The sequence below is a fragment of the Hemitrygon akajei genome, chromosome 7, assembly GCF_048418815.1.
Source record: "Hemitrygon akajei chromosome 7, sHemAka1.3, whole genome shotgun sequence".
Classification (NCBI taxonomy): Eukaryota; Metazoa; Chordata; class Chondrichthyes; order Myliobatiformes; family Dasyatidae; genus Hemitrygon; species Hemitrygon akajei.
In genome coordinates this window covers 169443427-169458474 of record NC_133130.1, presented here as the reverse complement: position 1 = coordinate 169458474, position 15048 = coordinate 169443427, and the positions used below count along the sequence as shown (strand labels likewise).

The 15048-nt window shown below is 36.9% G+C and overlaps 1 protein-coding gene across 7 annotated transcripts in view; it reads left to right on the top strand.

Moving 5' to 3' along the window:
• The window catches only part of dennd1a (DENN/MADD domain containing 1A), a 618210-nt gene that overhangs the window by 11274 nt on the left and 591888 nt on the right, over positions 1-15048 (top strand). The gene's annotated exons all lie outside the window — the stretch shown is intronic.

Here is a 15048-nt window from a genome sequence, read left to right as displayed (position 1 = left end):
CCATTGCTTTACTTGAAATGATGCTAATGTTAAAGCCTGGACAATGGAAACGACCTTGTCATCTCACCGTGGAATCTGATGTACGCAGGGAAAGAGAACAAAAGAAGGGAAGTGCCACTGTGCAAGTCATGTAAAGTCCCCTTTCTGTTGCCTATATATTTTTCTGGTAATTAATTGCAGATTATTTCCAAAAAATCTGCAGTAATAACATTTAAATTGTTAATTCTTTAGCATGAATGTCAGTGAGCATACCAGAAGTTTGAGTCTGCAGTCAAAGTGCTGTAAAAATGAATTGAGAAATGTAACAGGCACTCTGACATGAGGAAAGCAGAAACCATATGTTAATAGATTAATAAATATCACGAGTGATTAAAAGGAAGCATCACACTGTTAATCCAGTTTTAGTGCTTCTGTGAATGGCTGTAAGTCATAAAAATGTAGACGGCTGAATCATAAAATTGTGCAGCAGAGAACCAGGTTATTTAGTTCATCTTGTGCATGCCAGCAAATGGCACCCTTCCATATTCATCCCATTGCTTATCACTTGGTCCATTGCCCTACATGCCTGAGTGATTCAAGTGTTCATCTGGAAACTTAATTGGCAGTGACCCAGGTTCAACCACTCTCAGGTAGTGAATTTCAGGTACTTAGTACTCTCAGGTTGAAGGCCACCCTCCTCTGAATATTTTCCCCCTTATCCGAAATCTATCTATCTCTTGGTTTGTCAGCCTCTGATATGGGAAGAGATTTCCTGTAGTCTATCCTGCCATGTCAAATGATGTGGGCAGTCGTGGTCTTTGATCATGATTGCTCTTGGCAGATGTTTCTACAGAAGTGGTTTGCCATTGCCTTCTTCTGGGCAGTGTCTTTACAAGACAGGTAACTCCAGCCATTATCAATATTCTTCAGAGATTGTCTGCCTGACGTCAGTGGTTGCATAAACAAGACTTGTGATATGCACCAGCTGCTCCAGTGGCTTAGCGTGACCCTGATTGGGGGGCTAAGCTGGTGCTATACTTTGCTCAAGGATGACCTACAGGCTAGACGTATCTCCACCCCGTCACCCTATCTATACCTATCATAATTTTATATACCTCAGTCATGTTTTCCCTTAACCTCTGCAACAGGAAGAAATGGTCTACCTTCTGCAGCCCTTCCTTGTAACTGAACTGTTTGATTTTGGGTAATATCCCACTGTAGGCTTCAAAAGTCAGCTTCTAGAAGGCACTACAGGGCTATTAAAACTTCACGCCATCGTAAAAGTTTCTCTTCCCCCCCCCCCCCCCAAGCAGTTAATCTGATCAGCCATTCTAGTTAGATCTCCCCCACTCTATTACCTTAGTCACTGCAATTAAATACTTAAAACCACTTTTTATAACGCTGTTTATATTGTAAATATATGCTAATATTTGTATATTTATGCACATTTTATTCCATATCTATACTTTAACTTGGTTTTTATATAATTCTCTATTCTTAATAATTATTGAATGTTGTCGTTTTTATCGCATGTCATGCCAATGCAGCAAGTAAGTTCCTAATACATGTAAATGTATATTGTGAATAAAGTTGATCCTTGATGAATGTCCTCAGCTTCCTCACCAGCACTATCACATCCTTAAGCAATGTGACAAATGCTTTGTGCAAGCTTACTTATGCATTTAAGGAGAACTCCATGTCTTAACAATTTATTGACAATACCACATCAGCCAAGTATGTTGGACGAGGATGTTAATGTTTCATTGGAAACAACAGCAACTTCCAATGTAAATGGAGTAATTTCCCTTGAAAATTGCAGTCAGTGGCGTATAGATATATTATTATGTGCATAATAAAAATCTCGGTCACTTTCGGCAGTATGGTCATCAACTTGATTGACAACGGAATTCTTCTTTCCTGAGGCAGTCCCTCAGGATTGAGGGATAACGTGCTTCCATTCTAGTTTTGTGGGTTCTGAGGTGGCTAATGAGATATGGCAGGCTCATCCAGAAACGGGACAGGGTTGGCAACCTGTTTACTGCTTGTGTCAGTTTTCCATATGCTCCTGGTGCATGGCCTCCAGGTTCTCAACATCACCTTCTTCTCCACCCATGCTCATGGTCAATGACACAGGTCCTGATGCAAGGTCTCAACCGCAATACATCGCCCATCACTTAGCCTCCACAGATGCTGCGCAGTCTGCTGACTTCCTTCAGTAGTTTGTTTTGTAGCTCCTGATTCCAGCACTGACAGTCTATTGTGTGTTCATTGAAATTGCCTGGTTATGGCATGGTCACAACCTGCCAAAGTCAGATTAAATTTACTATCAAAGTATGCATATGTCACCATATGCTACCTTGAGATTCATTCATTTTCTTGCAGTCATTTACAGGAAAATAAAGAAATACAATAAAATTCATGAAAATATTCATAAACAGACTGACAAGCAACCAATGTGAAATGGAGGTAAATTAATTAAAACTGAGAAATTGAGTTGTAGAGTCCTTGAAAGTGAGCCTGCAGGTTGTGGAATCAGTTCAGAGTTGAGATGAGTGAAGTTAATCACGCTGGTTTAGGAGCCTGATGATTGTACGTATGTATGTATTTATTAATGTAGAGATACAGCACAGAACAGGCTTTCGGCCCAGCAACCCATCTATTTTAACACTGGCCTAATTGCAGAACTGTTTACAATGATCAATTGGACTGTGGGAGGAAAACAGAGCACCCGGAGGAAACCCACATGGTCCATGAGGAGAAGCAAGGTAATAACAGTTATGAAACTGGTGCTAGCGGATCTAAGGCTCCTGCCCGATGGTAGTAGTGAGAAGAGAGCATGGCCACGATTGTGGGTGTCCTTGATGATGGATGCTGGTTTCTTATGGCAGAGTTCCTTGTAAGTGTACTCAGTGGTGGGGAGGGCTTTACCTGTGATGCTACGCCCACTACCTTGTTTAGACTTGTGGCCTTTATTTGCTCTCAGGAGAAAGCAGGCTACAGCTGGTGTTCTATCATTACACAAAGTGCAAAGCTTCTCCTGTGTTTGAGGAGATCACAATCGATTATTTAAACTTTAAGGTATATTTTCCTTGGAACAGGAAGGACTGAGGAGGAACCTGATTGAATTGTACAAAATAAGGAGCAGGTAGATAAGTGAGAAATGTAAACACAGGAGATTCTGCAGATACTGAAAATTGAAAGGAACACACAAAATGCTGAAGGAACTCAGCAGGTCAGGCAACGTCTATGGAGGGAAATAAACTAGTCAATCTCTCAGACAGACACCCCTTCATTAAGTCTGGAAAGGAAGAGGGACAAAGCCAGAATAAAGAGTAGGGGGAGTGGGAGGAATATAACCTGGCAGGTGATAGGTGAGAGCTGGTGGGTAGGTGGGGGAGGTGGGATGATTTGAGAAAGGTGATGGGTGGAAGCGATAAAGGGCTGAAGAAGGATGAACCTGATAGGAGAAAACAGTGGATCATGGGAGAAAGGGAAAGAGGAGGAGAGGAACCAGAGGGAGGTGAAGAGGAAAGAAGGCCTCTACAACCTGAAGGTAAGTATTTACGGTTAGGGTAAGAGACAGAGGGACTTGAAGATTTTTTTCCCACCAGTAGATAATGAAATCTGGGATACATTGTGTTGTAAGAGGATGCTAGAGATTACACCCTTGAAATATTTTTAGATGAGAACTTTTAAACACCCATAGGCCAAATTTTGGCAAATGGGATTCAAGTGGACAGGTATTTATGGCCAGTACCGACATGATGACCTCAAGGGCGTTTCTCTGTACTATATAACCCTAACCCAAACCCCATGGGTGTAATTAAGCGATTGGAGAATTAACTTCTTGCAAACTCTTTCAGAAATATGCCAGCTAAATGTACAATGATGATTGTTTCAGAGTGTGTAACAATGCAGTAATTTATTCAAGGGGTTCAGATATGAATGTTACTTTGACTACAGGATTTAATTGGTGCTTACAGAATTTCAATAACCCACAATAAATAATGTGTGACAAGTACAGTAAGGCTGTAATTGCTGTAATAACAAATATGACCATAAAAAATAGTGAAGTTATTCTGTTCAATTGTCCATTAAGCTTGTACTCAATATTGGGTAAAGACATGATTCACTGGGGCATCTAGTACAGTAAATATTTCACTGTTTCTGAATTATAGCCAAATTAAGACTGTGTTCATTTGGCTTTACTTCCAAGCATTATTTCAATGTCAGCAGGGGTTGAACAACTCTGACAGGAACTATGAGTAATATTAACCACCATACATGGGTATGTGGGACTGTTGATAACTTAGTGGTTAGTGCCTCTCTTTATAGCGCCAGTGATCACCGATGAGGGTTCAATTCCTGCCATTGTCTATATGGGGTTTGTATGTTCTCTTTGTGACAGAGTGTGTTTCCTTTGGATGCTCCAGTTTCCTCCCACATTTTAAAGATGTACCGGTTAAGATTAGTAAGTCGTGGACATGTTTTGGCGGTGCCAGAAACATGGCGACACTTGTGGGCTGCCCCGAGTGTATCTTTGGACTGTTTTATGCAAAATGACACATCACTGTATATTTCTATGTCCATCTTTGATTTTTTTCTTTTTGCATATTTACACAGTGGCTGTTTTCATTATCATCTTGGCTTCTTGGAAAAGTTGCAGATTGCTATGCATAACCTTGCTATTTCTGATGGTCCACTGGACTCTGCTGTTACTTTGCCTATTTTTGGCTGGTTTCTCGAACTTCAAATAAAGTAGAACAAATTGTATCTACTAGCATCTGCCCTCCACATCCCTGACTTTCACAGTTCAGGTCGGAAGGCAGATAAATGCCAACCCATGAAATCCTATTACTTGGTGGTTTTCTGTGGAATTCTTGGCTATTGGCATTGACAGGGCCATTTTAAAGATACTCCTGAGGCAATTTTTAAATTTGAATGTTCTTCATTAATCCAAATGTCCTGGTTGTCGGGCACTTTTGGAAGTAGTGAATTTTATGTTCCTAATAATGTTCTTATTATTTATTCCAGTGTTGTCAAAGAATCTTGTTAAAATGTGGTTAGTCATAGCTCTGGCTTCTGACAGCACCCTGCCCTTGAAGTCTTTTAGCCCTGGGGATGTAGAAAGCGGAAGGGTGTTGCTATGAATTTCTGGCATACTTAACTTCTGAACTGTCTTATCAACAGTGATTACTGTCAAAGAATGAGAGTAGGAGCAAATAATTATCCACAATAAATGCAGAAAATGCTGCCGATCTCCTGCTGAGTGTCTGTTACATTTTCAGTTTTTATTTCAGATTTCCAACATCTGTAGTTGTTTTTTGCTTTTAATTATCCCTGGCACTTGGCGTGTAGTGAATGAGGGGAAGAAGACTGGAAATAAGACCATAAGACATAGGAGCAGAACTAGGCCATTCAGCCCATTGAGTCTGCTCCACCATTCCATCATGGCTGATTTATTATCTCTCAACCCCATTCTCCTTCTCTCTTTGACATCAAGAACTTATCAGCCTCCACTTTAATGAATTCCACAGATTCATCACTCTCTGGTTAAAGAAATTCTTCCTCATCTCTGTTCTAAAGGGGCGTCCTTTTATTATGAGACTTTGCCCTCGGGTCTTAGACTCACCCACTGTAGGAACCATCCTCTCTGTCTAGACCTTTCAATTTTCGATGGGTTTCAATGAAATTCTACCCCCCCCATTCTTCTAATCTCCAGTGAGTACAAGCCCAGAACCATCAAATGTTCCTCAAACATTAACCCTTTCATTCCTAGAATTATTCTTGTGAACCTCTTCTTCAATACCAGCGTATCTTTTCTTAGATAAGGGGCCCAAAAGTCCTCACAATACTCTGCTGATGAATGCCTTGTGAAGCCTCAGAATCACATCCTTGCTTTCATATTCTCAGGATAATCCCTCTGATAGCTTTCAGCATTAGCTCAAAGTGGGGAATGACAGATGCCAGGGAGCAAGTTTCACTGGTAATTTGTGCTTAACGTAGAGTTCATGGACTCATAGAGGAATACAGCACAGATACAGGCTCTTTGGCCCAACAAGCCCATCTAGACTCAATTTTCCACGTTCGGCCCATATCCCTCTAAGCCCTGCTCCTCAGGGCTGTCACCCATCCTCTCATCTCTTTGATCCCCTACCATCAGGAAGGAGGTACCTAGCATTAGGACGAGGACTGTTAGGATGGAAAACAGCTTCTTCCCCCAGACTGTGAAACTACTGAGCTCCCAGTCACCACCCAGATCACCGGTAGCATTATACTGTTTAACTTGTATTGTAAATGCACCTTATTATTTGTTTGGTAATATTACTTGGGGTTGTGTGTGAGGTATACGTACTGTTGTGCAGCTTGGTCTGGAGGAGCTTTGCTTCTTTTAGCAGTATACATGTTTATGACTGAAAGGACAGTTAAATTGAATTTGAGCTCCATGTATCTATCCAAGTGCTCGTTGTTGTTGGAGAAGTTCCTGAACTTTGGGAATAATTGCTTTACCAGAGAACTTGTGCAGATGTTGCCTTCTCTGCCATGCTATACTGTGTTCTTTGATAAACTGTTTTTTCAGGCAGAATTTGGCGTACTTTAATTGTCCTTGTATATTGATGAATGATAAAACTCCTTGGAGAAGCAAATGAAATGATTCTGGATAGAGGTTTAAATGTTCCTGAGAGCCATTATCCCCCAGAAGGGCCATCATTAATGACCCTTGACATCCAGGACATGCTTTTTCTCACATTAGTACCGTCAGCAAGGAGGAACAGGAGCCTGAAGACCCACACTCAACGCTTTAGGAACAGCTTCTTCCACTCTGCCTTCAGACTTATGTACGGTCTCTGAACACTACCTCATTAAATGTCTTTTGCATTATTTATTTAATTTTGTAACTTCCTGTAAGATTTTGTCTAGTAATATATTGCCGCTGCAAGTCAAATTTCAAGACAATAAGACCAGTAATTATAAATCTGATTCTAATTAAAAGTTAAGGAGGCCACCTCTTGCAGAAATTGGCAATTTCACCATTATAAAACACCAGTGAGGTCTCACTGGAGTATTATTGTGAGCAGTTTTATCTAAGAAAAGATGTGCTGATATTGGAGAGGGTTCAAAGGAAGTTAGCAAAAATGATTCTGAGATTGAAAGGCTTGTCATATGAAGAGTGATGACTCTGGGCCTGTACTCACTAGAATTCAGCAGAATGAGGGGTGACCTAACTGAAACCTATTGAATTTTGAAAGGCCCTGATACAGCGGATGTGGAGAGGATGTTGGGGGAGTCTAAGACCAGAGGACACAGCCTCAGAAAAGAGGGGTTTCCCTTTAGAATGGAGATGAGGAGGAATTTCTTTAGCTAGAGTATGGTGAATCTGTGGAATTTGTTGCCACAGGCAGCTGTGAAAGCCGAGTCATTGGGTATATTTAAGGCAGAGGTTGACAGATTCTTTTTTTTTAATAATTTTTTTAAATTGAATTTTCAAATGGTTACAGAAGGAAAAAAAATAATCAACCCTTCCCCCTCCCCTTAACCCCTCCCTCCTAACATATCTCTGTAGAAAGAGAAAAAAAAGAGAGAAGAAAAAAGAAAGAAAGAAAGAATGCCTGGATATCGGAAGACCCCCACATGCTCCATGGAGTTCATAATAGCTTTAGTATATATATTTATTTCTTTCCCCAAATAACCAATAATTTTATCTTTGGAGCACCTATATATTTAATACTATCTTTTGTAAATAAGGGTGCCAAATTTTCAGAAATATTTCATATTTATCTCTTAAATTATAAATAATTTCTTCAAGTGGAATGCAGCTGAAAATTTCATTCTTCTAATGATCTATACTTAAGTATGAATCCGATTTCCAAGTAACTGCAATAGCCTTTTTGGCTACTGCCAATGCAATTTTTATGAATTCTTTCTGATATTTATTCAATTTGGATTTTGGTTTTATTCCTTCAATATCGCTAGTAAAAATAATGTTGGATTATGTGGAAGTTGTGTTCCAATAATTTGTTCCAATAAAACTCTTAAATTTGTCCAAAAAGATTGAATTTTAAAACAAGACCAAGTAGAGTGTAAAAAAGTGCCAATTTCTTGACAGTACAATTTTCTTGAAACATTGATCAGATAAATTTGGGTTTATTTATTTTTTGTGGTGTAATATATAATTGATGTAAAAAATTATGTTGCACTAATCTTAACCGGACATTTGTTGTATTTGTCATACTGTCAAGACATAGTCTTGACCAACTTGTTTCTTCAATTTTAATATTCAAATCAGTTTCCCATTTTTGTCTTGACTTATGAATTCCTTGTTTAATTGCCTGTTTTTGAATCAAACTATACATACAAGAAATAAATGTTTTAATTTTTCCTTTTTGAATTAAAGTTTCTATTTCATTAGGTTTCGGCAATAACATTGTTTGACCCAATTTATCTCTTAAATAAGCCCTTTAATTGGAAATAACAAAAAAGAGTGTTGTTTGATATTTTGTATTTATTGTTTAATTGATCAAATGACATTAATATACTTCCTTCAAAACAATCTCCTATATATCTAATCCCTTTTTGAAACCAATTGTATAAAAGTTGGTTATCCATTGTAAAAGGAATGTTTATTTTGAATTAAAGGTCTCTTTGCTAATAAAGATTTCTTTATCTCATCCTCAACATTTATCTTATCCCATAAATCAATCAAATGTTTTAATATAGGAGATTCTTTCTTTTCCCGTATCCATTTAGATTCCCACTTATATATAAAATCTTCTGGTATATTTTCTCCTATTTTATCTAATTCTATTCTAATCCATGCCGGTTTATCATCATCAAAAAAAGATGCAATAAATCTAAGTTGATTTGCTTTATAATAATTCTTAAAGTTTGGAAGTTGTAACCTTCCTAGGTCAAATTTCCATGTCAATTTTTCCAATGATATTCTTGACATCTTGCCTTTCCAAAGGAACTTCCTCACACATTTATTTAACTCTTGAAAAAACTTCTGCGGTAATTGTATTGGTGGCGTTTGGAATAAATATTGTAATCTAGGGAATATATTCATTTTTACAGCACTTACTCTGCCTACTAATGTTATTGGTAATGTAATCCATTTATCAAGATCTTGAATTTTTTTCAATAATGGTAAATAATTTAATTTATATAAATTCTTTATATCATTATCAACTCTTATACCTAAATATTTTATACCATTTATCAGCCATCTAAATTGAGTTATTAGTCGACATTGACTATAATCTCCTTTAGTAAGGGGTAGAATTTTACTTTTATCCCAATTTATTTTGTAGCCTGATATTTTCCCATATTCTTCCAATCTAGAAGATAATTTACACAGTGAATACAATGGGTTTGTTAAATAAAGCAAAACATCGTCAGCAAATAAATTAATCTTATATTCCTCCTGGTTAACTCTGAAACCCATAATATCTGGGTCTGTTCTAATTAATTCAGCTAATGGTTCTATCGCCAACACAAATAAAGCAGGTGATAATGGACAACCTTGTCTAGTTGACCTTGTTAACTGAAATGATGTTGAAATTTGACCATTTGTCACTACTTTAGCTTTGGGAGTAGTATTTAAGGTTTTAATCCATTTTATAAAAGATACTCCTAATCCATATTTTTCCAATACCTTAAATAAAAAACCCCATTCCAATCTATCAAATGCTTTTTCTGCATCTAAGGCAACTGCCACACTCATTTCCTCCTTCTTTTGTGCCAAATGAATTATGCTAAGTAACCGAGTTACATTATCTGCCAATTGTCTATTTTTGATAAATCCTGTTTGATCCATATGTATTAATTTTGGTAAGTATTTAGATAATCTATTAGATAAATTTTTTGCTATTATTTTATAGTCGGTATTCAACAAAGAAATAGGTCTATATGATGTTGGCTTTAAAAGATCTCTATCTTTTTTTGGCAATACTATTAAAATAGCTGTCGAAAAAGATTCTGGAAGTTTATGCGTTCTTTCTGCTTGGTATATTAACTCCATAAAAGGAGGAATTAGTAAATCTTTAAACTTTTTATAAAATTCGGGCGGAAAACCATCTTCTCCTGGGGATTTATTACTCTGAAGTGATCCTAGAGCTTCTTCGACCTCTTTTAATGTAAAAGGCATATCTAATCCCTTCTGTTATTCCGAATTCAATTTTGGAAGAGTTATTATCATTTTGTGATTCTGATTGATACAGTTCAGAATAAAAATTCTTAAAAGTTTCATTAATTTTTAAAAGATTTATAAGTAATTTTATTTACACTTGTTCTACTTGCATTTATCATTTTGGAAATCTGGTCTGTTTTTAACTGCCAAGCAAGAATCTTGTGTGATCTTTTACCTAGTTCGTAATATCTCTGTTTAGTTCTCATAATTGCTTTTTCTGTTCGGTATGTCTGAAGTGTATTATATTGTAACTTCTTGTTAACAAGTTGTCTTTGTTTTTCTTCTGTCATATATCTTTGAGATTCTTTTTCTAATTTTGTAATCTCTTTTTCCAATTGATCTATTTCTACCATATATTCCTTCTTAATTTTAGAAGTATAACTTATTATCTGGCCTCTCAAATATGCCTTCATTGCTTCCCATACTATAAATTTATTATCAACTGAATGTAAATTTGTATCTAAAAAAAACTGAATCTGCTTTTTCATGAAATCACAAAAATCTTGACGCTTTAATAATATTGAATTAAATCTCCATCTGTAAATCGATTCCTCTTTATCCATCATTATCATTGTCATTGTCAAGGGGGAATGATCTGACAATATTCTTGCTTTATATTCCATATTTTTCACTCTGTCTTGAATATTCGTTGATAATAGGAAACAATCTATGAATAAGTTTTATGTCTATTTGAATAAAATGAGTAATCTCTTTCTTTTGGATTAATTCTTCTCCATATATCAATCAAATTTAAATCTTTTATCAATGATAAAGTTAATTTTGCTACTTTTCATTTTGTAACAACCTTTGTTGATCTATCTAAAACTGGGTCTAGACAAAAATTAAAATCTCCACCTATTAATATTTTGTCATGTGCGTCAGCCAAATTCAAAAAGGCCTCTTGTATAAATTTTACATCATTTTCATTTGGTGCATAAATATTCATAAGAGTCCATAGTTCTGAAAAAATTTGACAATGTATAATTACATATCTCCCCGCAGAATCAATTAATACATTTTGTATTTTAATTGGTAAAGTTTTATTAACCAAAATTGCAACTCCCCTCGCCTTTGAATTAAATGAAGCTGCAATAACATTTCCGACCCAATCTCTCTTTAATTTCTGATGTTCTATCTCTGTTAAGTGTGTTTCTTGTAAAAAAAGCTATATCTATTTTCATTTTCTTAATGTATGTTAAAATTCTTTTTCTTTTCACCGGTCCATTAAGCCCATTAACATTAAAACTTTAAAAATTCAGTAAATTAGTCATTATTTTTAACAGGGTTACTCCAGTCTATAGTAATACCTAACTTTTCAACTTTCGTAGTACCTTGGGGAATCTTTTTAAAATTCTTCGTGTTGCTATGTGTCTCCCCCCCCCCCCCCCCCCCGATTGTCCAGGCAAAGAAAGAAAGATTAAAGAAAAATAGATTATAAAGAAAAAAATAACAAAATACCCCCCTACTAATGTTGTGAATTTAAAAAAAAAACACAACATTACCCCCCTCGTTGTACGGGTCATGGCAATCGCCATGATTACACATGTGAATCCCGTAGCAATCGATCCGAAGTTCCCCCAGCTCCCTGTAACATAAAAAAGTATATATAAGAGAAGAAAAAATAATATCACTACTCTTGATTAATATTTCTCAAATTTTTACCTTTCTCCCCCTGTATCATATAATTAAGAATATATTTAAATATTCTTCTGTCCTTAAATATCCATCAACTCCTTTCACTGTCCCTGTCTTCATCTTTAATCCTTTGGCTGTGGTTAGCGAATACTTGGGAGTTCTTGTGCAAATTCTTCCGCATCCCGATAATCAGTAAAAAAAATCTTCTTTTTCCGTCAATCCAAAAAAATTATCCGTATTGCTGGGTGGCGCAATATAAATTTATAACCCTTTTCCCATAAAACTTTTTTCGCAGGGTTAAATTCCTTCTTTCTCTTCAAAAGGTCATAACTTATATCAGGATAGAAAAGAACTGTTTTCCCTTCTATCATCAATGGCCCGTTTCGCTTTCTGGCATGTTGGGCAGCCGCCTTCAGGATCTTTTCTTTATCTTGATATCTTAAGCATTTTATCAAGATTGATCATGGGTTTTGATCAACTTGAGGTCTTGATCTTAAGGCTCTGTGAGCCCTTTCAATTTCAATTAACTGGTTTCCTTCTTTCACTTCCAAAATTTCCAGAATCCATTTTTGAAAAAAATTTATTGGATCCTCTCCCTCTATACCTTCTTTAAGTTCAACAATCTTAACATTATTTTGTCTGCTAAAATTTTCAAGTACATCCACTTTTTCCAACAACCGTTTTCTTTTTGATGTCCAGGCAGAAATATTATCTTCCATTTCATTCACTCTATCAATGGTGTCTCCCATTGTTTCTTCCAAGTTTTTAATTTTCTTGTCCATTTTGTCCTGTCTTTTCATCATTTTATCAAACATAATCTTCATATTTTTAATATCTTTTTTATTACTTTTAATGCTTTTAATTCATGCATTATTTGCATCAAAGATTTTTTTATGTCTCCAATATCACCTCCAACCTCTTCCTGTTGCTCTTCTTTGTTTGTCTCTTCATCTTTGTCTGATTTATCCAGAGAATCTGATTCCACCTCATATTCACTTTCAGTTCCGATCATAGCTGGGATTTGTAGTTTGGGTTGCTCGTGTTTGCGCATGCCCCTTCCTTCACGCATGTGCAATTCCTGTTGCTCTTTTTTTTTGGAAACGGTGGATGTTGCCGCAGTTTCCTATTCTGTATCACTGGAGGTAAAATGCACTTGAGCCTGAGGCTCTTTCATGGCTGCTGGTCTTGATTCTTTTCCAACTTGTGTTGTCTTCAAAGTAGTAGTTTTCTTCTGCTTCTGTTTAGGAGACATATCTTAAGACAATCTTGAGTAGTTTATAAGTATTTTTGAAAAGTATTTACTAACTTTTCTTCACTTAAACATTATTTTACTGGTTTTTTACGGGATAGCTTTATTTCCACGTCTCCATCCTACATCATCACGTGACGTCCCCCAGGTTGACAGATTCTTGATTAGTCAGGGCATGAAGATGTACAGGGAGAATACAGGAGAGTGGGGCTGAGGGGAAAATTGGATAAGCTGTGATGAAATGGCGAAACAGACTCGATGGACCAAATGGCCTAATTCTGCTCCTATATCTTAACGGTATTATAACTTCAATGATTTTAGTTTCATTGATTGGACCCAGCGCCTACTCAGGGTTTGACATATTTTGTTTTGAAAGTATTGCTTCCTGAATCCAATTTTGAGCTACCCTTTCATCACTTTGCACCTATGTCCCCTTGTTTTGTGACTGCATTTCATGAAAAATAGTGCTGTAAATTTATCTTTTCTACTCTGCCTATTATCATCTATACCTTTATTAAAGTACCATTTTAAATCCTTTCTCTCAAGACCAAAGATAGTGTTTTCCTTGTGTTGAGTTCTGCATATCAGCTTCTTCACCACTCTGTGCGGTGGTATAATCTTCTTTTGAATAGTGTGATAGCTGTTGTGTAAGCTGATTGTTTCTGCAGTACATGAAGCTTTAATGCCATATGTCACAATTGTGCCCAGTAATAAATGGTTGCCTTTGGAGTCTTGTCCATCCTATGAAGGCTTTGTTATAAAATATTCACAAGAGAGGCTGCAGTTGCTGGAAATCTAGAGCAACACACACAGAATGCTGGAGGAACTCAGGAGATCAGGCAGCATCTGTGGAAAGGAATAAATAGTCAATGTTTCGGGCCAAGACCCTTCATCAGGACGTGAACCAAAAAATTCCAGGTTGTTTATTATCATTCTTCGTTACAGGCATGTAAAGTCGAACAAAATGATTGTTACTTTGGATCCGAAACATCACTAGCATAAAAACACACAATAAGTATGAATATAAAGGGAATTGTATGAAACACAATGAACAAGTAACTGAATGTGGCCATTTGTACATGAGATAGCTTGTATAGATAGGCTGATTGTATGTATATAGTGATGCAAGGCACAGGAGTATCTGAATGTAAGGTGACAGATAGGAAATGACTGAAGTGCATGTTGTGCTGGTGGGAGTGCTGGGATGGATTAACGGTTGGAGGTGTTGATCAGCATTACTTTTTGGGGAAGGTTACCGTTTTTGAATCTGGTGGTCCTAATTTAGCTTCCTCCCTGATGTTAGAGGGAAAAGCAGTCCATGAGCGGGGTGGGATTTTCATGATGCTACTGGCCCTTTTCTAGCACCTGGCTGTACACGTGTCCTTGATGGCGGTAGGCTGGTGCCGGTGATGTGATGTGTTGGGCAGTTTTAACAACCTGTTGTAGAGCCTTCCTGTCTGCCGTAGTGCAGTCTCCATACCAAGCAGTGATGCAGCGTGTCAGGATACTCTCTACTGCGCATCAGAGAATCAGTGAGTAATTTGTAGCTAATGAAAATCTAGAAACAGCAGAGCTATAAAGACTGTTGCTGAGTTGGGTAGATTGATAATATCATACAGATTAGTGTACTGGTGGATCTTGTATCCAGAGAACTAGGAATTAAACGTCATGACACAGCAATACAAACCCTTGTTAAACAACACCTACTGACTGCATTCAGTTCTGAGCTCCACACCTTGATAAGGAAAGTTCAAGTTTATTGTCATCTTACTGTATGTATATGTGATGAAGCGAACAACATTCCTCTGGACAGTGGTGCACCCATGAAACACATAGCACATAAACCAAAATATTACCATATAAAAGTTTAAAAAATAAATAATTCAGAATGTATATAAGGTGCAATATGTGCTGTCCTGGTGGTGAGACCTCAGTGGTGGCAGAGCTTTCATTAGCCTTATGGCCAAAGAGAAGAGGTGTAATATATGACGAGTAATAT